This window comes from Lissotriton vulgaris, chromosome 2_2 (assembly GCF_964263255.1).
Source record: "Lissotriton vulgaris chromosome 2_2, aLisVul1.2, whole genome shotgun sequence".
Lineage (NCBI taxonomy): Eukaryota > Metazoa > Chordata > Amphibia > Caudata > Salamandridae > Lissotriton > Lissotriton vulgaris.
Genome location: NC_141688.1, coordinates 326,872,018 through 326,895,966, shown reverse-complemented (window position 1 = coordinate 326,895,966; position 23,949 = coordinate 326,872,018). Strand labels below are relative to the sequence as shown.

The following is a 23,949-nucleotide window of genomic DNA, read 5'->3' as shown; positions in this document are numbered from 1 at the left end:
TTCGCCTCACCATACAGCCCCGCCCACTCCTCTGCTGTCTCCTCGTTAAAGGGCCAGTGTCTCTCCTCGCTCTCTTGCGTGCTGTCTGTGGTCTCGACGTTCTGTGAAGGGTAGAAGAGGGGTGTTGAAGAGGGAACAATGTCCTGCAATGTAAAGTATACGGGGTCATCCTGTACTGTCACTCTGTTACAGTCTTCTTAAAAACTTTATGCAATGGCTGGATAACGCATTGCATTGGCACGCACCACAGTGGTAAACCCAAAGCCGTCGAGCTGCATGATATTTTACGCATTGTATCTATTATACATGTCAGATAACCCGTATTAAATGGAACGGCTATACACCAGAAGCTTGTTGATGTCTACTATTTGCAAAATGTTTTGATTGGGGGGTGACCTATTCAATGCTGTATATGCACCTGTCTAACTGTTATTATCAATAAAAATATGTTGAAAAAAATGTCTTTGCCGTTCAAGAAGCTAAAATTGCCACACTCGGACTATGTTGAATCCAACGTGGCCTCGGCCCCATCGAAGGGTATCCCGTTGGAAGCTTTAAAAACCCACCATCCGCGGGATTGATATCAGATTTTGTTCTAAAGAAAAACCTAAACGCTCTGCGGATTTGGTTGAATTGGAAACTCGCCAGAGGGCCCTAGAAGCGCTGTTTGTTCTTGATCCCAGCCCTCCCCTTCAACGTAATCTGCTTCAGACGCTGCAACACATACAACAACTCCTTATGGGTGAGGCCAAGGAAATCTGGATGGCGTTGCAGCACCGGATTTGCCAATGGGGGGGACAAATCAAGCAAAATGCTCCATAGGCTATGCCAGGCAGTGAGGTCCCCTGCGGGCATCCCGTGGCTGAAAGGTGCAGATGGTATCCTGCGCTCGTCCCCTGGGGCGGTGGTTGGAGAGTTTGCACATTATGTCTCCTCACTCTACGCATGCCAAGATCAGTTATCGGAGGCATTAATAGCCGAATTCCTAAGAGAGATTCTCCCGGAAAGCTCACAGATCTGGTGCAGGAAAACTTGATGCCCCCATCACAACAGATGAGCTCAGTGCAGTGCTGGCCGCTATGTGCCCAGGGCGGGGCCCCGGCCCCGGCCCCAATGGATTCCCCATGGAGTTCCTTGGACCACACATGAACACATTCGCTCCACACCTTTTGGAGGCAATGCATGAAGCTCTTGATCAAGGCATGTTGGATTTTTGTTGTTTTGGTCTTGTTTAGTTTAGATAAAGATACTTTATTTTCTAAACTGGTATGGTGTCCTTTTGTGGTGTTTTCACTGTGTATTAGAAAAATAAGAGGAACCCCTTGCTTCCCAAAGGAATAGGGTATAATATAACAGTATTATAAGAGTTTTATCCTTTCTCTGTCACTATCACCCTCTGCATTCTCTGGTCTCACTTCCAAAGAATGCAGAGGGTGTGAGTGACAGAGAATGAGTGTAATTGTTTGAATATATAGCAAACGGGTATATTTTCCCCAAAGGATAAAACTCTTGTAGTACTGTTTTCACTGTGTTACTGTGAGGGTTGGTACACATACTTTGCACATTGTCTTTAGGATAAGCGTGTCTGCTCGAGCCAAGCTACCAAGGGGGTGGGCAGGGGTTATCTAAAGTGTGTATCCCCTTACCCTAAGCAATAGCAAGGGTCCCTATTAGGACGAAAGTACCTACCTCTATAAACTAGAGAGCCTCATTTCTAATATCGGTGGTCAGCGGTGAGGATTTGATCCTGTATTTGTACTTGACCCACATCACTAGTTTAATGCAGACCACCACGCAACCACATACTGTGTTTTGTTTATGGTTCTATTTTTGAGTAACCCTTAAAATATCCACGCATCATGTCTCAAAAGGGTAAACCAGCAGGAAGTTGTTGCAGAACTGGAGTTTGATATTGAAATGTTATGTAGTTACAAAGTAGGTCAACTCAAGCAGTTCTGCATGGACTTTGAATGTCCAGTGAAGAGCAGCTCCAGGAAGGAGGAGCTACAGAAGGCCATTAGAGCCTGGTGGGAGCCCAGAGAGGCTGGGGTGCCGAGGATGCAGAGGTGGACGAGAATGCACAAGGGGATGGTTTCAGATCACAGGATCTGCCTGTGGGAAGAGCAGCCTCTAGGGGCGGCAGCAATCATTTCTCTAGCAGTTTTTCCCCAGAGGAACTGGAGGAGAACCAAAGGGTCAGGGCACAGGAGCTAGAAGTCCTGAGGATCAAAACAAAGCAGATTGAAATGGAAATCCAGGCCAAGGCAGAGGAGAGCAGGAGAGCTTATGCCTTGGAAGAAAGGACATTTGTTGGACGTGGCCCTTCTGGCAGGTTCACCCCTGAACTTTTTGCCTTTTAGTATTACATAATTATAATGATTTCTGGTCTTTGCACTGTGGCGCAGTGCAACGTGTGTGCGCTCTCTGAGTGCATGTGTGAAGTTGGCCTGCCCTCCCATAGGAATGCATGGGGAATGTATGTGTCCATGGTAATTCCTGATGCGTGGGGAGTGCAGGTGCGAGTTTGGTATGTGCGGACTCGTGTGATTAAATGCTGCTCGATGATGTGTGCGGCATTATTGTGTCTAGTGTGGAAGTGCCACTTCTAGAAGTTGGCCTGTCTGTGCAGTGAATGTGCTGGCTTGTGATTGACTGGGGCTGGCTGGTGTGCCAGGCTCCTGGAGTCAGGATGGGGCTGCCCCGGTGGTGAATGGGAGATCTGCATGTTGATGGCTGGGGAGGAGTGCACCTGGGACCTGAATAGGGCTGGGCTTTCTCCTCACAATGCTGGCTCCACTCCCTGTGGGGTGTCTGATGTCCCTGACCCATCCTGTGAATAGGCAGAGGGGCCTGAGCAAAACAAGGTGCTCAGGAACCAGTTGTATCTGGTCCACCCCTTGCCTGCCTCTTTAGACAAAGGAATTGTGTGTATAAAAAGAGGCTTTGACCTCTTGTAAAATGTTCTTGTTTCTGACTGGAATCTACCAGGGGCGTGCTGCTGCTGGGGCCCAGGGGAAGGCTTGTCTCCCTGGGCCCTGCCCAGCCCCTGGATATCCTGGATACATGTAAAGCTCTCTCCCTGTGGGGCCCTTCTGCCTTGCCTGGGGGGACTGGAGGACTTTTTCTTTACTAGGAGCTGCCTGCTCCATTTCCCTGCCCCAGGACCCCTTGGACTCCCCAGCGCCTTGAGAGCGCTTTACTTTTCCTTTCTGGGCAGAGCGCTGTTGTTTTCCCTCAGAGGGAAGCGCTCCTGCCCTTTGTATGCCCGCATTTGTATTTTTAAAACTATGGTGCCTACCCCGATTATGGCTGCAGTTATATTTTTATTTAAGGGTGCCACCCCTTTTCAAATGCGCCTTAACGGGTGCCCACCCCGTTTCTACGGTTGTTTTGACTTTCGAGGGTGCCTACCCCTCTCTGTTCCCCGTTAAAACCACCACCGTGGCCCTCACGCCGCAAAAATAGGAAGTCAGGCCCGAAGTGCCTGACTCGGGGCAGGACTTCCGGTTTTGCAAGGAAGTTCTGCCCGCCGCCGCGCTGTGATTGGCTGGTTCCCGTCTGATTAGGGAACTGCTGCTCCGGAGCCACGAAGGCTCCACATAGAGTCCCGGTCCTGAGATGGGGGACCGGGTGAAGAGCGGGTGCATGGTGAAGGCGGGGCTCCCATGAGGAGAGCGAGCCCCACCGAGCGCTACCGCCGCCCCAGGAAGAGGAATCCTGCCGAGCCCGGTAAGTGAGGGCTGGGCAGGGGGAGCACGGCCGCATGAGTTCTTGAGGCCCCCCCCCAATGAAGGGGGGGCATTTCGGGAGGTAGAGTGACCCCGGCTGGCAGCGGGCCACTCCCCCCAGTTGACATGATTTGTTTAGAGCCTAGAGGGCTCCACCGTGTTGCGCAATCTGTGTTTCTAGAGCCTGGAAGGCTCCCACATGCGCAGTCTTTGTCCTGAGGGCTAGCGAGAGCCCCCCCTGTCGCAGTTTTGTCCTCAGCTGCCCAGCAAGTAGTGGACAGCTGCTACGTTTAAGTTTTGGTGCAGTGGCGCAACCTGGACTGTGATGTGAGTTATGTGCTACATGTGATTTCTGAGCTAAATGTGATTTATGTGATATTATGATTTATGCACTAACGCTTTGGGTGTTAGGAAATGTACTGTGTGTAGTACGTTTTGCGCACCCCGTGTTCTGACACCTCTGAATGTGTTTTTATGCATCATGTGTGAAGTTTCTGGCCTATACCCCTAAATGTATTTTTATGCTCAGGTGGTTGTTTTTCATAGTATAGGTTATACTAGTGAGTTCATGGTTCCCTGCGTGATATTGTCCTAAGGTGGTTAGGGTTGCGTAGGTGGTACTTACCTGTTACCAGTGGTTACTGGTTGATTATTGTCCTATGTTCTAAGCGCTATTCCTTCAAGTATCCTGTGTTCTACCAAGTGCTAGTTCTAAAAGTGCTTATTCCTGACAGTGGTCCATGTGGCCCTGTCCCATGTATATTAGCCCCTGTAAATTCCGCCCGTGCCTATGGCACACTGTAAAGTGTGTGTTTCCTATCTAATGTGTTTGGTATAATACAAAGGCTATTTTTATATAACCTTGTGTGGAGTTCCTTTTGTGGGGGGCCTGGGATGTTGTTGCTGGGGGTGCGTGCGCAAATGCTTTACACATTGAATGAATGAATGAGGAGATTCTTGTAACCGCGCGTACTTAGCCCAGTGGGCGTCAAGGCGCCTAGATTAAATATAGCAACTTAAGACCCTACCTAGTCCTGTTAAATCATGAGTAGGCCTTCTTAAAGAGATACGTTTTTAGAGCCTTTTTGAAAAAGTCGATGGAAGGGAGAGTTTTTATCTCCATCGGGAGGGAGTTCCACAATTGCGGAGCGACGACAGAAAAGGCTCTGGCTCCCCATCTGACTAATTTGATGCGGGGGACAGCTAGTTGACAGAGTCCCGCAGAGCGCAGGTTTCTTATGGGGACATAGCGCGAGAGAAGAGAGCCAATGGCACTCGCAGGACCATCCATCAGTGCTCTGTGGGTGAGACAGAGAATTTTGAAGGCGATTCTGTGCTGTACCGGAAGCCAATGAAGCTCCTTCCTGGCTAAGGTGGCAGAAGAGGCTTTGGGGAGATTCAAAACAAAGCGTGCTGCAGAGTTCTGAAGAGTCTGCAAGCGGTGGATCAACCCTTTGTTAACTTCCATATAGAGGGAGTTGCAGTAATCCAGTCTCGAACCCACCAGGGCGACAGCAACCTGTTTACGCGCCTGGGGGGAGAGGTACCCACGGATTTTGTTGAGTACCCGGATCACACCACAGCAGGTGGAAACGGTCCTGTTGACTTGCAGGGACATAGAGAGTGAGGTGTCAAATATCACTCCCAAATTTCTGGCAGAAAGGGAGGGAGTGGGGCAGATGCCAAGGGAAGTGGGCCACCACTCGCTCGACCACAGATTCTGGTTCTTCCCAAATATCAACACCTCGGTTTTTTCACCATTCAGCTTCAGGGAATTTATAGTCATCCAGTCTGCCACACACTGCATGCAGACCCTGAAGCTGGCGGCAGATGTACTAACCGAGGTGTGAGCAAGAGAGACCATAATCTGCGTGTCGTCTGCATAGGATACCACCTCCATCCCCTGAGATTTGATAAGTCTTGCAAGGGGGGCCACATAGATGTTAAAAAGGGTCGGACTTAGGGCCGACCCTTGTGGCACCCCACATTGCAGAGACTTGGCAGGGGAGAGGTGGTTCCCAAGCATCACTCTCTGTTCCCTTTCGGTCAGGAAGGAATTCAGGAGCCTCAGGGCCGATCCAGTGACACCCGCCTCCCTTAGCCGAGATGACAGGATGGCGGGGGAGAGGGTGTCGAATGCGGCCGTGAGGTCCAACAGAACTAGGACCGTGGTTTGGCCAGAGTCCACCTTGCGTCGGATGTTATCGACCACATAGGTAAGGGCGGACTCTGTGCTGTGGTGTTTTCTGAAACCGTGCTGAGTGTTATCCAGGTATTCAGAGGATTCGAGAAAGGCAGATAGATGGAAATTCAAGTGCGACTCAAGCAACTTCGCGGGTGCAGGAAGAAGCGAAATAGGCCTAAAATTTTTCAGCATGGCCGGGTCCAGAGTCGGCTTCTTAAGTAGCGGTTTGACTATTGCCTTCTTCCAAATAGAAGGGAAAGAGCCTTGAGCGATGGCCTTATTTAAGACGTCAAGCAGAAGGGGAGAGAGGCAGATTCTACACTCTTTCAGTTTCTTAAGGGGTATCGGATCAAGGGGGGAGGCCGATTTGATTTTGTCAAGAAGTGAATTCAGAGATTCAAGGGAAAGGAAGGGAAAAGTTGTGAGTAGGCAGGGGGGGTCCTTGCCTAGTGCATCAAGATTAGATATGAGAGGGGGAGTGTTATGATCAAGAGCAAGACGGTGAGATTCGAGAGAGACGTGAATGTCATGTATTTTGTTGTGAAAAAAGTCAGAGATATCGTTGCAGAGTTGTTGGGAACTGACTACTGGATCGGGAAGTTGCAGGGAACATAAAGAGTCAGCGATTTTGAAGAGTTCCCTTGAAGAAGAAAGAGAGCTGGTCAGATTTGAAAAATATTCCTGTTTCTTGATTATCACTTGGTGTTTATAGGCACGTAGTGCGGATTTATGGGCCTCTCTATCTTTAGAGTCCCAAGATTTCCTCCACTTCCTCTCACTACTCCTGCAGCCCTGTCTCATAAGTCTGAGCTGGTCAGAGAACCAGGGTGCCGTAGGTTTAAGGCGTGCTACATAGCAAAGAGATGAGGGGGCAAGATTTTCCACTGCTTTGGAGATGGAGTCAGTCAGAGACTGGGCTGCCTCTGAAGCATCCGTGACAGCTAAAAGTTCGGAAGTGGAAATCAAAGGGGCAATAGTGTCATCAGAGATATTCCTTAAGTTTCTCCTGAGAATAAAGGGAGTGGTATTGTGATTGGAGGAACAGGTGACGGGGATGACAAGATCAAATGGTACAGCAAAATGATCGGACCAGACCACCTGTAATGGAGCGCCAGTGGAAAGCCTGTCGTCGTTGGAAAATAGACCATCAAGAATATGTCCTGCCTTATGTGTAGGACTGTTTACGTGCTGGATGAAGTCACACGCTTTGAGGGTTTCGACGAGAGAGATAGTGTCTTTAGAGTTGGTCTCATCGAGGTGAAAATTAAAATCACCCAATATGGTAAAGGCTGTTTTTCCGATATACGGTTCAAGAATAGTCATAAGTTCAGAAGGAAAACTGGCCCTGGTGCCAGGGGGTCTATAAATAAGGATCCCAGAGAAAGAAATTGAGGGAGATGGGGTAATGCAAAAATAGAGTGCTTCTACACGAGATAGGGGTAGAAATATAGGTTTAATCACACAGAGAGAGGAAGTTTTTACCAGAATGGCGATGCCACCCCCTCTGCGTAGTTGTCTATCCTGCCTGTAAAGGGCATAGCCGTCGGGTATAGCCATAAGTAAATCATGTCCGGAGGAGTCAGAGGCCCAGGTCTCCGTAATGAATACCCAGTCTGGTTGTCGACTGTCGACGAAGTCGTGAAATGCAACATTATGCCTGATCAAAGAGCGAGCATTTATTAGAAAGCCAGATCTCCGCAGTTGGACAGGCTGTGTGCACGAGAGGGGTGCATAGGGAGCGACAACCTTCGAGAATTTGAGGGAGGCCGAGCAGGCCCAGCACCTGTGGGAATGCAAGATCCCCTCAGGGGAGAAACGGTGGGAGCAAGGCAGGGATACGGGACGGAGGGCCAGGAGGGCGGAATGGGAATAACGTCCGGAAGAGCCACAACTCGCAAGAGTGTGAGCCGGGTCCAGCCCGCCCTGCAGCCCGTCCTCAGCGCGGACGGGCGCAGACGGGCAGGACTCTGGCACGACTCCGGCGCAGATCCGGCGCTCCCGCTGATCGCCTCCGAGATAAGCCTGACTGCTCGTGCAAAGCTACCAAAGGGGTGAGCAGGGGTTATCTTTGGCGGGTGACTTCCTTGCCATGACTAGAGTGGCGGTTTCTGCCTGGCTTTGGCGCAAGCTTTAGCCAACCAGAAATCCCATTTCTAACAACTTTGATCTTGCCATATGAGCTGAGAATGAGAGAGCTCAATGTGGAGTTTGAGAGGCTTGAGGCCCTGAGTGTCTCAACCAAGCAAAAAGAGATGTATGTAGCTCAGGAAGGGAGCTTGGCTGGTTTGGAGGTGGAGTCCAGCTCAAATGGCAGCAGCAAAATTGTGATATCTAGTGCTGATGGAGAAGTACACACACCCAGAGATGTGGCACTGACTTGAGGGAAGGGGTTAACATACACCAGGAAGTTCAGGTTTATGATGTAGCTCCAGTGGTGTGCAGTGTCCCTGAAGGGAATAGGGGAACTGGCATAGGGGATCATGTTCCTAGTGGTGGGAGGGACACTCTACTGACTCTAGATTAGAGGTGCAGGGAGAGGGGTTCCCCCATGGTAAAAGTCCTGGTATGTATGTGCGGGGACCGCCCAGAAGAGTGTGGCTTGAGTGACAGAGACAGTCAGACACAGTCTTGCTAGTCTGAGGAGAGTGATGTGGAGTACTTGTGTGAGGCACTAGATGGCTAGGCAAAGGGTAGCTTGGTTAACACCTCTGTGGGGCTGTGTGATTCAGTTGTTGGAGAGCATATTTTAAGTCCCTGTTTTCCAGAGCTACGCCAACACTTGGTGAAGTTCTCTGACCCCAGGGAGCTTGCACTGGAGGCGGGTATTTTGGTGGATTCCAGAGAGTCTGAAGAAGCTTTTGGGAGTGATCCTGAAGGGAAGGGGGTGGCTCAGTTTTTTCCCAACCAAGTGAAGTAGGCGCGGTTTGTGGTAGCCCAGATAGGTCCCAGTGTAGTGGGAGGGGTGTAGGTTCCCACGCCCTGTCTCAGAGGAGAAGGAGTGGGCTGTGTCCCAAGGTGGCCGAAACCCAGTCCCAGGACCTGGTTGGTTCCATAAGTGAACACCCGAAGTGGGGCCTAGTCTGTGCCGTTAGGCCATTTCCTGAGGGGGATCCCAAAGTGTCTGGTGGACAAGGGGGGGCTGCTGTAACAAGCATCCCACCAGTTCTGGTGTCTGGCAGCACAGCTCCAGTGGGGAGGGTTCATGAGTCCAGAGAAAAGGGTAAGGGGTGACGCAGTCCCAAGTGGAATGACCAATGGGTCATGAGATGCCAGCTCTGAGGTCAGAGCACCCATTGACTGACCCTGGTGAGGCCACTTCTGGCCTTGGGGTCTTCATGCTCAGTTAAGTGGACAGGAGGCTGGAGATCTGCGCCAGGCAGACTCTCTCACCACTCATGAGGAGTGTGTTTCCCTTGGAGGGGGGGTTTTGTACTCCCCCGGAAGCCCTGGGTTGCCAGGCACAGCCTGGGTTGGAGGACCAGGTTCTGGGTGTCCCCCATGATCTGGAAGAAGGGGTGACCGCTAACAGCGCCCCTACCAAGTTGTTTTCTGGGGGTACCGTTACAGGTGGAAGGGTGCAGAGCCCCAGGGAGGAAGACCGGGTATGGGAGAGCCCACCCTAGTCTCTTGTCAAGCCGCAGGGAACAGACGCTGGGCTAGTGTCAGGATGCCATACCTGACTTGGCTCGAGGGAGAGTGGAGAAAAGGTGCCAGGCACCTGGGGCTACTGCCCCCCCCCCCACTTTATGACACCACAGAGGTTATTGAGGCCTGAAAGGCATGCAGCCTTGCTCTTGTTATTGACAGCTGGCAGTGGCCACGGTGGCTGGTTGTCCTGGTAGTGGACTGGGCCAAACCACTCTGTTTGCCATGTGGGTACTGTCTAGCTGTTGGGACACCTCTGTGAGCAAAATAAGTTTAGGCGTTGCACAGATGGGGTCCCCGGGTAAAGAGAAGGTTCCTCCATGGGTTAGCCTAGTGGGCCCTGAGAGTATGAATAGAGGGATACAACTGGGTTCAGGAAGGCGTAGAACAGGAATAGACCCTGCTGTTTTGGCCAGGTTCCATGTTCTGTCACCCCAAGCCGGGAAGCCCATTGCAGTATTGATTGGTCTACCCTGGCTGTAGGCTGGAAGGGGGTTGTGTTGGAAATGGCCCTTTTTGCAGGTTTTTCCCCTGATCAGTGCTAAAGTGCATATGCTCTCTGTAAATTGTTATTGTGATTGGTTATCCATGATTGGCGTCTTTGTTTTACCAGTAGGTCCCTATTAATGTGCACTAAGTGTGCCAGGGCTGGTAAATTAAATGCTACTAGTATGCCTGTAGCACTGATTGTGCCACCCACATGAGTAGTCCTGAAAAGATCTCAGGTCTGTCACTGCATTACATGCGCACAGTTTAACTGCCATGTTGACTTGGCAAGTGCACCCACTTGTCAGGCCCTAACCATCACTTTTCTTACAAATAGGGCACCCATATGGTAGGACCAAGGTATCCCCTGGGCAGGGTGCAGTGTAAGTGAAAGGTATGACGTACTGGTGTGTGTAACGTCTGATAGTGAAATACTGGCAATTTAATTTTGCACTATTCAAAGGCTATATTGCCCCACAGGACAGAATGGGGAATGCTTTGTGGCATTTTACAAGCATATCTTCCCATAGGGATAAGATAGAAAAATTGAGTTTGGTATCTCTTAACTCAGATTTGATCACACATCTTTTAGTAAAGATGGTTTTTAAATTGTGTGTTTGAAAATACCACTTTTAGAAAGTGGCTATTTTCTTGTTCAACCATCCTGTGTGCCTCTGCCTGTTTGTAGATTGACTGTCTGGCTTTGGAGTGACAGGGGCTGGGGTGGTGCAGTGGCTCCAGGCGACTGGATGAGGCAGCACTAGGCTGAATAGGCCTGATCTGCATTTGAAGAGGTGGGAGGAATAGCACCTGTAGCTGAATAGGGCTGTGCATGCCTTCCACAATGCTGGCTCCACCCCCTTGAGGTGTGTCTGGAGCCAAGGCTCACACTGACAATGGATGTTGTTGTACCCCCCCCCCCCCCCCCCCCCCCCAGAACTGGTTTGAACTGGGCTCAGAGCCCCTTGCACAAGGAGAACAAATAATTATGGGGTATTAAGTATCAGACCCCAAACTACAGACTTTAGATCATTCCTGGAATTCAAGAGGAACCTTTACCAAGGAGAACAGCTGGAGATACTGAGGAGAAGTACTGCCCTTGCTGTGTGTCTGTGGTTGGCCTGCAGTTGCTGTTTCTGTCAAGGAAAGGAGAAGGACTTTGCTGTGTGCTGTGTCTCCTGCTTGAAGGAGATCTCCAAGGGCCTGAAGTGAGCTGGCTTCCTGTTCAGAAGTCTCAGGGACACAAAGACTTCACCCCCAGCTCCCCTGAACTCTGCTGTTCTGACCTGCCTTGAGGTGCCTGTGCCAGTTTTTGGGCCTCTGGAGTTTGTTGCTGTTTGGGAGCTGGAAGAAAGAAGAAGCGTGAAGAACTACATAAATCGATGCACCGGTCTTCTTGCAGCTGTTTTCTCTTCGCATCTCCATGGTGTGAGAGGAATTTCCATGCATCGCCGTGCCGCTGCGAAAACCATTGCAGCGCCTGTCACTGTTGCAAGAATCGACGCATCGAAGGATCGCAGCTGAATAGGACCGACGCAGCTCAAATCGGCGCCACCACATCGATTGCTGATGTATCCCGGATTCCCACGCATCATACCTGTGCGGTACGCTTTCCCGGGGCATCACCTGCGAACCGGGACCATCATAAAGAATTGATGCATCGCCCCCCCATACAGACCGGATTCGACGCAACTCGTCCTCTGCTTGTCGCTGAACTGTCGCATCACCTCCCCAATCGCCCAGGAGAGTCTCATCTCTTTGTTTTCATACTCTGCGGCTGCTTGAGAACTTCTTGAAACCTTTTGAAAGTCATATATTTAACTGTGTATGTTGGATTTTTGTTGTGTTGGTCTTGTTTAGTTTAGATAAAGATACTTTAATTTTCTAAACTGGTGGTGTTTTCACTGTGTTACTGCGAGTGTTGGTACAAAAACTTTACACATTGTCTTTGGGATAAGTCTGTCTGCTGGTGCCAAGCTACCAAGGGGGTAGGTAGGGGTTAACTAAAGTGTGTACCCTCTTACCTTGACTAGAAGCAAGGGTCCCTATTAGTACAAAGATACCTCCTCTGCCAATTAGAGACCCCCATTTCTAAGGCTTATGCAATATCGACACGTCTGAAAAGTAAATTAATGTAATCAAGAAATACGTCCAATTACATTCTGTAATACTGTTGTTTGAACATACTGCAGTGAAATGAAATAAAAAATGTATACATATATGTGCAATGCTCTATGCTGGAGCTGTGCTGAGGGTGCAGCGTTGCATAGGGAAGAAGTAAGAGTACTGCGCAAGACACCAATAGCACTAGAATGGGAGACTATGTTAGAAGAGCTGAAGTCCACTGATATAGATGTAGATGTTTAACTGCGTTGTGTGCCAACTGGTAACATGTCATGCCCATGCCTCAACCCAATGTGTAATACAGAGATACTGTATATATAATCGCATGCAAATTGAGACTTTGGTATGGTGCAAATGGTTCGGGGATAATGTAAAAACGGAATTGTGACCAGGGATGTTTGGGGAGGGAGGAAGTTACGAGGGTTGAAAGTTATCAAGAAGAGTACATATTCCATGTTCCACTCAACTGTTGGGAATGTAATAAGTTCAGGTATTATGTTGACACTGGCGGAGATCCTTGGAATATTATTAGTGGTTATTGTGTAATACGATTGCATGAAACAGAAATAACTTGTGAAAGGAACATTGTATGAATATGTGATAAAAATGAAAATTAATAAAATATGTTTGAAAAAAAAAATATATGCAATTCTCCTATTTAGTGCCATGGCGGCAATGCAATAGAGTTGGCCGTGTGTCTTGTATATCGAGGCAGAATTACTCACACTCCAGATATTTGTTGTTAGCAGCACAAGAAGTTGTACGAGCATGGAAACAGAGTAATGTTGTCGGGAGGACAGAGCTTGTTGCTCAACATAGACTCTGCTCTTTAAAGTTATAAGAAAGTGCCTCGCCTGGCCTTCATTGCAGCACTGCCGTCATTGGTGGGCTGTCGGCTGAAGGTACTGACATCAAAGAGTTGCAAAAGTGAGAGTGCTAATACATAAATGACATCCTCACTGCCACAAAATGAACTTTAAAAAGAAATGTTAGAAACTATATTATGAAAGTTGATTACACTGGAGAGCCCTAGCGACAGGTTCCAAAACTAGCATTCATGGACATCTTTTCTGCAACCTATTGTCTACTTATTTACCATTTTCTGATCCGACTGTATTTTCTTTCATCGCCTATCCTCTAATTCTTAAAATGTTTTTTACTATTATTTGCCTGAAGTTGCTTGGTGATTTGGATATACCCTTCTATAGTTGAGTGAGATGCATCACCTCATTGCCTGATGTATAGATGACCTGCCAGCTCTTCAGATCTTTAAGTAAACATTGCCAGGATGCATTTAATTCAGACATGTTCTAAATAAGCTCACTCAGTCTGAGTGCAGGCTCCAGGATGCCAATGCTCAGTATTCTGCAATAGTATAGCTCTCTTCCTTTATTACAGGTTTGGGAACTATGCTGTAGTTCCTTAACCTCCGTATAGCCATTTAATAACATTCCAAGCAACAATCTATGCTTTTCTGTGCTTTGCCACTGGACTTTGTTTCTTGTCGTGGAGATTTGTTGATGCTTGTACTAGGTTTTTCTGATCCAGAGTACAGAGGGGAGTGGTTTACTGTAATACAAATACTGTCTTGTTTAATTCAAAAGAATCTAGTTAAATTATGTTTGAGAGCTCTTAAACATATTGCAATATAAATATAATTAATTACATTTAATTAAAAGTATTTTATATAGTTTTTGTAGAAATATTATTTTTACTCCACACACTTACGCTTGAGTGATTTCAGATCTCTTTTATCCAACAGGGAGTTGACTTATAAACACACAACACACAAAAAAGTCCTGAAGAATGAAGAAAATACTAAAATGCTAGCAAGTATTTAAAAGAGATCTTGAAGATAAAGACTCAATATTTCAGAGACTGTTGAAGCCAGTAATAGCAGAGATATCACACATCAGCAGATAAAACTCAATAAGAAATAAGGCAAGACCAACCCACGGGATGAAGAGTCTGATCAAAGAGACATCATGTGATGGAACGACAATGGTCTCTTCATCCTTTATGTGGACACAGTGACTAAATGCATATTCCACCCTCTATATCTGCGTCAGGAGGATCCTCTTCTTCCTACTGCGCCGTCCAAAATTCACAGAGTCATCACACCTCGATTGTTGCATCGACATTCTAAAGTGGCTTACCAAGAAAATCTTTGGCAACTGGGAAATTATCCAAAAACACAGCTGATTGCCTCAGTTTGATTAAAGACACAATAGCCTCTTTACTCTTGCCCTTGGCTGCTATAGCAGCTCATGATCGAAGAGAGCTTTCCCTGCAAGGCTGCCTAGCTAAGACTCTGCTCCAAGAATTAATATTGATGCCGCCGTCTATCCACTGAGGATCAACAATTTGGTTGCAGACGTCTCTATTAAAAGACATCCTGCCTCTGGAGCACCCTTCCTATTGCCCTGAGACCTGAAGATGACATACTGAAATTACAAGGTGCACCAGATCCGCTCAACACAAAGACTGGATTTTTCGTCTACTCAGATCTGAACCCCAGATATACTCCACCCACTGACTTGCCTACATTTATTTATATAATTATCCTCTGGTGTGGTTTTGATAGAAGCAAGTCCCAGTTAAGCTCAAACCACAGAAAGTCGAGAAATTGGTCCATGGCATAACCAGAAGTAAATTGTGAGCCAAAGAACTGATGATTGAAAGGAAGGGGTGCTGGCCTAACATGTTCTGATTTTTCAATGTAGTTAGTTCTTACCCTAACAACTCTCTGCTGGCTCTGGCTAGGTTTGTGAAATACAAACTACACATACTTAAAATCATACTGCAGAAAAGTAAAGATGACCAGGAGTGAAGAGGCAAAGATGACCACGGTGTGACAATAAATTAGTGATATCTCAACTCTACTGTTATTTTATTTAGCATGTTTAGGGATCCATGACTCTGGAATTAGCTTTACGTTTCATCAGCCACGATGACCAATCATCAGTGAAAGGCCTCGCACATGTCAAAACCATACTCAACTTAGGGGTGTGAACACCAAAAGGAAAAATGTATATGTGCCTAACGCATCAGCAGCCACACCCGTGCAGTGAATGTGCAAAGTGTGTCAGTAATTCATCTACTGTAATGATTCATCGGGGAATGCACACAGGAGAAACCCCATACGAGTGCAGCAAATGTGGGAGGAGCTTTAACCAGTTATCAATCCTAAGGTCCCATCAGCGTATACATACAGGAGAAAAGCCGTACAGCTGCAGTGAATGTGGGAAGACCTTAACACATTTATCAACACTAATGAACCATGAGCGAACACATACTGGAGAAAAGCCATGCGTGTGCAGTGAATGTGGAAAGAGCTTTATTCAATCATCAGACCTAAGGAAACATCAGCGAACTCATAAAGGAGAAAAACCTTACAGCTGCAGTGAATGTGGAAGTACCTTTACCCAATCATCACACCTAAAGAAACATCAGCGAACACATACTGGAGAAAAACCATATTTATGCAGTGAATGTGGGAGGAGCTCTACTACTTTATCAGAACTAAGGGTCCATCAGCGATTACATACAGGAGAAAAGCCGTACAGCTGCAGTGAATGTGGGAAGGCCTTTTCTCATTCATCAAATCTAGCGAGCCATCAGCGAACACATACTGGAGAAAAACCATATGTATGCAGTGAATGTGAGAGGAGCTTTAATACTTCATCATACCTAAGGGTCCATCAGCGATTACATACAGGCAAAAAACCGTACAGCTGCAGTGAATGTGGGAAGGCCTTTTCTCATTCATCAAATCTAGCTAGCCATCAGCGAACACATACTGGAGAAAAAAAATACTTGTGCAGTGAATGTGGAAGGAACTTTAGTCAGTCATCAAATCTAAAGATCCATCAGCGAACCCATACAGGAGAAAAGCCGTACAGCTGCAGTGAATGTGGGAAGGCCTTTGCTCATTCAGCAACACTAAAGAATCATCAGCAAAAACATACTGGAAACTAACTGTACGTGTGCAGTGAATGTGGGAGGAGCTTTAATACTTTATCATACCTAAGGGTCCATCAGCGATTACATACAGGAGAAAAGCCGTACAGCTGCAGTGAATGTGAGAAGACCTTTAAACGTTCATCAACACTAAAGAACCATCAGCGAACACATACTGGAGAAAAAACATACTTGTGCAGTGAATGTGGAAGGAACTTTAGTCAGTCATCAAAACTAAAGATCCATCAGCGAACCCACACAGGAGAAAAACCATCCAGCTGCAGTGAATGTGGAAGTATCTTTACTCATTTATCAAACTTGATGAATCATCAGCAAACACATACTGGAGAAAAACTATACATATGCAGTGAATGTGGGAAGACCTTTAATCGGTCATGAGTACTTAAGGACCATTAGCGAACACATACAGGAGAAACAAGCATTGGAAATGCAATAGGTCTCGCAGTAGGAAAGTTAGAGCTATAGGTGTTATTTTTTTTATTTGTGTTGTTTTTTCTAAATAGCTAAATTAATAGCTTTCTCTTTTACAAAGCCAATAGTTATAATTTTTGTAAATGTGACACCTCTAGCATTTGTAAAACAACATGTTTTGTATTAACGTGACTTATATGTATTGATATAAAAAAAGATCAATGGCTTTAATTTTATTTTAATAATTAATACGTAAATAAAATGGATTGTATTTTATATTGCTAATAGCTTAAAGTTTATTAAATATATTTAGTGAAGATTATGTTTATTTTAATGTGGCGAAAATCCAAGAACAGAAGTGAATTTTTAAGATTTAGTTTGACATTTCGAATAAATTTTAAAACATTGAGAAAACATATTTGAACTAGTGATGCTGTGTTGGCGCTGAGTGATGCTGTTGCGCTGAGTGATGCTGTTGCGCTGAGTGATGCTGTTGCGCTGAGTGATGCTGTTGCGCTGAGTGATGCTGTTGCGCTGAGTGATGCTGTGGCGCTGAGTGATGCTGTGGCGCTGAGTGATGCTGTGGCGCTGAGTGATGCTGTGGCGTTGAGTGATGCTGTGGCGTTGAGTGATGCTGTGGCGCTGAGTGATGCTGTGGCGCTGAGTGATGCTGTGGTGGTGCTGAGTGGTGCTGTGGTGGTGCTGTATGATGTTGTGGTGGTGCTGAGTGATGCTGTGGTGGCATTGAGTGATGCTGTGGTAGAGCTGAGTGATGCTGTGCCATTGAGTGATGCTGTGCCATTGAGTGATGCTGTGCCATTGAGTGATGCTGTAGTGTGGAGTAATGCTGTGGCGTTGAGTGATGCTGTGGCTTTTGTTGTTTTTGTGTCGTTGAGTGATGCTGTGGCATTTTTTGTTTTTGGCGTTGATGGATGCTGGCTTGTTTTCCATAATTCTATCCGCACTTGGCACGCCCTGGTCCTGAAGGCACTTATTAGCGCACACGGACACTGCTCTGATAGCTGGGTGGAGCACGGCAGGAAAGGATGGGGTGAAAAGAACTATTGAGAGGTGTGAACCAGCTTCTGTTACTGTGACCATCTAGCCTTGAAAAAGTCACTGTTGTGACGAAACACATGCCAACTGTTGCTTGTACCAGCTAAGAGAAATACATAAACATCTGAATAACATTGGAATTTGCAGTGTAGAACATGTCTCACAACCCCCCACAACCTATCCCCAGAGCAAATTGGAACAAAATCACCACCGCCCAGCTCTCCTGTTCGCTTCACCTAAACCCTCCTGCCAAATCATCGGACCCAAACCAAGCAGCCACCAACCTCACACAATGGATCACCCTCAGCGCCGACGAACTAGCACCCTTGAAAAACCATCAAATCAAGCAAGGTAGCAAAAAAGCCCCCTGGTTCAACGATGACCTTAAGAAATCCAAGAAACTCTGCCGCACCCTCGAGAAAGCCTGGAGAAAAAACCCAACCACTGACAACCTGGCCACCTTCAAGAACGCACCCGCAAACACCACCAACTGATCCGGTCCACCAAGAAATCAGCTCTCAAAGATCGACTTGACAACAACGCCCAAAACAGCAAGGAACTTTTCAACATCGTAAAAGATTTTACCAACCCCACCGCCGGCACCAACGACATCACTCCCTCCCAAGACCTCTTAGACTCCTTATCCTCATTCTTCCACAACAAAATCGCCGACATACATAACAGCTTTGAAAATCAGTCCGAAGACCAGTCAATTCCACCCACTTCCGAACCAATACAGCACTCCAACAACCTTTGCGCCTGGAACCCAATCACTACTGAAGGCACCATCCACCTGATGAACTCCATCCACTCAGGATCGCCAACCGACCCATGCCCCTACCACATTTTCAACAAAGCAGACTCCATCATCGCACCCCATCTCCGTGATGTCATCAACTGTTCCTTCAACTCCTCTACCTTCCCGGAAATCTGGAAACATGCCGAACTCAGTGCCCTTCTGAAGAAACCCACAGCGGACCCCTCTGAACTTAAGAACTACCGCCCCATCTCGCTCCTCCCATTCCCTGCCAAAGTCATTGAGAAAGCCGTCAACAGTCAACTTGCCGCCTTCCTCGAATCCAACAAATCCCTCGACCCCTCACAGTCCGGCTTCCGAGCCAAACACAGCACCGAGACCGCCCTCATCGCAGCTACAGACGACATCCGAATGCTACTGGACAACTGAGAAACAGCTGCCCTCATCCTACTTGACCTCTCCGCCGCCTTCGACACTGTCTGCCATAACACCCTTATACAACGCCTCAGCAACGTCGGAATACAAGGAAAAGCTTTGGACTGGATAATCTCATTCCTCGCCGGAAGAACCCAGAGAGTCTGCCTCCCCCCATTCAAATCAGAGGCCACCGAAGTCATCTGCGGTGTACCACAAGGATCATCACTCAGTCCCACCCTCTTTAATGTTTACATGAGTCCCCTCGCATCCATCGCGTGAAAACACATCCTCAACATCATCTCCTATGCAGACGACACCCAGCTGATCCTCTCCCTCACCAAAGACCCAAACACCGCCAAAACCAATCTACACGAAGGAATGAAAGAAGTAGCCGAATGGATGAAGAACAGCCGTCTTAAACTTAACTCTGACAAAACGGAAGTCCTCATCTTAGGATCATCCCCCTCTGCCTGGGACAACTCATGGTGGCCACCGGCCCTGGGTACAGCACCCATACCGACAGATCACGCACGTAACCTGGGCTTCATCCTGGACTCCTCCCTCTCGATGACTAGACAAGTCAACGCCGTCTCATTATCATGCTTCAACATCCTACGCATGCTCAAAAAAATCGGTCACCAATGCACTGGTCACAAGCCGACTGGACTACGGAAACACCCTTTACGCCGGAACCACAGCCAAACTACAGAAAAAATTCCAACGCATTCAAAACGCCTCAGCCAGACTCATCCTAGACATCCCCCGCCAAGCTCACATTTCCGGTCACCTGAAAGACCTCCACTGGCTCCCCATCAACAAGAGAATAACGTTCCGTCTCCTCACCCACGCACACAAGGCCCTCTACGACCTAGGACCCGAATGCCTCAACACACGACTGTCCTTCTACACCCCCACCCGCCAACTACGATCGTCCAATCAAGCCCTTGCCGCAATTCCGCGCATCCATAGATCCACCATGGGGGGTGTAATGGCCGGATTTTCCGCTTAGATGGGATCAGCGCCTAGGGGCCCCTATAACCCAGCCAAAACGTACTCACCTCCCTCCTTAGAACGTATTCACAATGGATATGGATATATATATATATATATATATATATATATATATATATATATATATATATATATATATATATATATATATATATATATATATATATATATTTATGTATATACAGGTCGTACCTAAGAATGGGGAAATAGCAATAAACATGCATAGATTTTCTACTATATCTTATTCACATCAGTTAGTCTCGCGGCCACTCCGACCCAGACTGATCTACCCCAGGGCAGATATATATATATATGTATATACAGGTCGTACCTAAGAATGGGGAAATAGCAATAAACATGCATAGATTTTCTACTATATCTTATTCACATCAGTTAGTCTCGCGGCCACTCCGACCCAGACTGATCTACCCCAGGGCAGATATGACACACAATCCGGTGCGTCTACACATGGGCCTGCAGAACCCAATGCTCTCTTTTTCCAAACGGTTTACAATCCGGCAAACCTACACGCCAAGCATCCCCCCTGACGCTCTCACTTACACAAGCCACAATCCTGTGGGTATACACGCTGGTAATCCAACCCAGCGTTCTCACTAACGCCGCATATCAACGACGACCACATTCCTATGAGCACTTATCGGAACAATTTCTCCTTTGTCTACTTGGGATAAACCTATAATAATAGAATTTAGTACGGTTTCCAAATAGTTCAATGTGCCTACTATCCTTTGCATCGAAGGTCCACTTTACTCCCTACTTATGTGATCACCACTTACCTGATTGGGATTACTCGTCCATTCATATAAACGAAAATCACCTAGAAGCACTGTTTACCAAGATTGAACAAGAATACACGGCACATATTAGTTCACTAAGAACTAGGGTATTTATTGTCAATCACATATAACACAATACTATGCAACACAAATTATGCAAAGAAAAGGAAAAGGTAAATGTTAGAATGCGCGCTTATCGTAAAGAGGACGGATGTCACCTTATTAACGTGAAGTCGGGACTCGGCAGTCATCTAGGTTCCCTTCTTGTCTCTGTGTCCTGGCTCGTCTCGCAGTTACACCCCAGCCGTCACAAGTACACGTCTGCACCGCTAGGCTCAACCTCGTCTGCTTCCCTCCAGGCCACTGGAACCTTGCTGGTTATTAACTACCGTCTCTCTCTCTCTCTCTGTTTCAGTGCGCTCCGCGCTAATTCTCCTTCAGTCTTTCTCAGAGAGTTTCGGTCTTAAATCTTTCTCGGACTTCAAAGATGGCGACTGTCCGCCATGGAATAATTAATGGCAGAGATGCTAACGGCTAGATGCCGCCTACGAACTGACTGTCGACTAACTAACACCTTCGCTAATATCAAAGCCTGTTCCTTCATGGAAAGCTACGGCCAGCAACCTGCCGCCCACCAAATTCTTGTACCTCCCCGTACCAAGGACACGTTCCCAGCCGGCCGGCCTGAAGTTGTGTCTTCGGAGTGGAGAAAAATACATTCCTTCGATAAGGGCCAGCCTGAGCCGGTTCTCTCCAAGCGAACAACAGCTTGAAACTAAAACATTACACTTGACCTAGAGGGCCTCTCGAGCTACCAGGCAAAGAGCAAGATGGAGTCTGTCTCGTTTAAGGCCTACAGGGCCCGCAATATGCGTAACTCCATGGAAAATATCCTAACACGTTAGTAAATGGGCAAACCATGATTAATACTTATGTATCTATCCCCTAACTTAAATTCATAAGCCCTACTCTAGGGAAAGGGACACGAAAATACTCTACTATATAAGAGACAGGGACCCTATCTATAGTCCTAATCCCTATGCTATAGGTGATAGGTGATAGGCTGGAGTCACTCTCCATCATTCTCCCTCTCGAAGGAGCCAGAAAATGTCAGCCATTACAGGGGGGAAGATCCTTCTCCTACTTAGCGGCCAAAACCTGGAATTGTCGCCCCAGCCACCTCCGCCTTACACAGAACCACCTCTCCTTCAGAAAGCAACTAAAAACCTGGCTATTCGATAAGTAAAGCACCTACCCTCCCTCAAGCGCCTTAAAACCCTCTGGGTGAGTAGTGCGCTATACAAATTTCTGTACTTGAACTTGAACTATCTACAGACTGCATCACACATATGTATGTTTGACTATTTTAAGTTTTTCTACAGGAGTGCGTTGGTCTCTAGATTTTCTGTGTAACACAAGAGGCATTGCTCAAGTGGGTTTTGCATTTTGGGTAGTTGGATGCAAATGTACCCAACTGCACCGTGAAAAATACAAATGAATCGAAATGTTACTTAAATTTGCACATGTGAAAAGAAGTGCGATCAGTTTCCCATCACTACCCTTTTTTGTAAATTGTGTAATTTGTATGGCATAATATTACTTCAATATGGGCTGTATCGTCTGAGATTTCTACACCATACAATGTTGCCTGGTAAAAGGTGTCTATGTATCGAAGATCCTAGTGGCTTGAAGGTGCTCAAGTCATACAACTTAAGAGGCTATAAACAACAGTGTTCTAATGCCAAGGGTTTAAGACAAACAACAATTTGTAAGATGAGCAAAAAGTTTGTAGGATTATAGTATCTTCTCCTAAGGCAGCTACCGAGGGACACAAGAATGTAATGGATCAGGTATTTATTTATTTATGAGTTTTATATAGCGCTGGCTAGACCCTAAGGTATCCGAGCGCTTTACAGAATCAAGAGCAAGGCAATAATCCAGTCACGCATCCTCGACATGGTTTCCATTGCTTGAAGTTAGGCAGAGCATGATCAATGACCAAAAACATACAAGGACTGTTTTAAGTTAAAGTAATTGCGCCTGCCATCTGTCACGCTTGCCTCAGTTCTTCATAAACAGGAGCACCTCGCTGAAAACCAGTCAGGTATCTTAACCAGCATCATATTAAAGATGGTGAAGGGGTATTTGTGCCAAAGCGCTGAAACATACATTTGGTCTGAACAAAGGGTATGTTCTGTCATTTTGTGGCCTAGCCCGGAAGTAGCATAGCTTGGAAGCAACAGCCAGCAATTCAGTTTTAGAATCACTCATTCCAGAAATGCGTATTCCTTGGACTCATGATTTTAGGGTGTGACTAGTTCATACGGAAGTACTGAAGCCGGTGTTTTTTTATTTTTATTTTTTTAACTACATTGTTGCTGATGTGCACAACACGAAACCTGGAACACCATCTTGGTCTTAAACGTGGCCTAAAGTGGCCAGGATTACATAAAAGATGGAATAGCTGAAAATGTCAGCGGAGGGACATACCGGAGAGGTAAGTTTTAAGAGTAACATTAAATAGACACGTTTGATTCTTTGCTGCAATCAATTTCTACCATCGGTCAGGTTATTTTGATTTAAATCCTTTAACATCCAAGCAATAAAAATTAATCCAAACACTCAGTTTATCACCAGTTTGGACAAAGTATATGCTGTTATCAAAGATAATAAGCATTGACAAAGGCAATAGACCTGGCTCGCACATTGAGCACCGATTAAAATATTTTAAAAAGACTACTGTGATAAAAAAACTAACATTTTCTGTATGCAATACATCATGAGATAAAAAACAGTGACAATTACATTTTAGATGTAAAACAGTCCTTTGTGCACTGCAATGGAAGCATTTAATAGAAGGGGAAAGGATACATCAAAGAGGGAATTAATACTACCCTGATAGGTGCAAAAGACCGCTCTGCGTATTGTGAAGAATGTGTAGACTTTAGAGTTTCAGGCCTAAAAAGTGAAAACGGCTCCTAGTAAACTTTACACTCTTCCCCAAATAATGCACCTATCGCTAAAGTTCATTATAACAGGAAAAATACATTGAGCCAAAGTAAGAATTCTGAATTCTTAAGACTATTATGTTTAATCAGCACGACGGAAAGGGAGCTGCGCTCTATCTGTTAACATTAAAGCTGCCTGTTTAAAAGCGCTTGTGAACTTTTTATCAGTGCCCCAGCCTCACTCGACTTTTCACTACCTCCATTTTGTTTGTTGTTGTCTCCCTGAGCCCTTCCTCCTCGCACCTCTCCCGCCTCCTTGCTGCCCCTCCCACGCCCCTCCCCCCTCAAAGTGCTTTAATGACAGATGCGCCCACGCGCAGCGTCCACGCGCTACGGCCACGCC

General features: G+C 46.7%; 1 pseudogene across 1 annotated transcript in view; it reads left to right on the top strand.

The window, feature by feature from the left end:
• LOC147729400 (uncharacterized) overlaps positions 1–16,724 on the top strand; it is a 110,611-nt pseudogene extending 93,887 nt beyond the window's left edge. The window contains exon 4 of the transcript XR_015309198.1: positions 15,180–16,724. The product of XR_015309198.1 is annotated as an uncharacterized LOC147729400 (transcript). The remainder of the gene's footprint in view (positions 1–15,179) is intronic.
• The last annotated feature ends 7,225 nt before the right edge of the window (positions 16,725–23,949 follow it).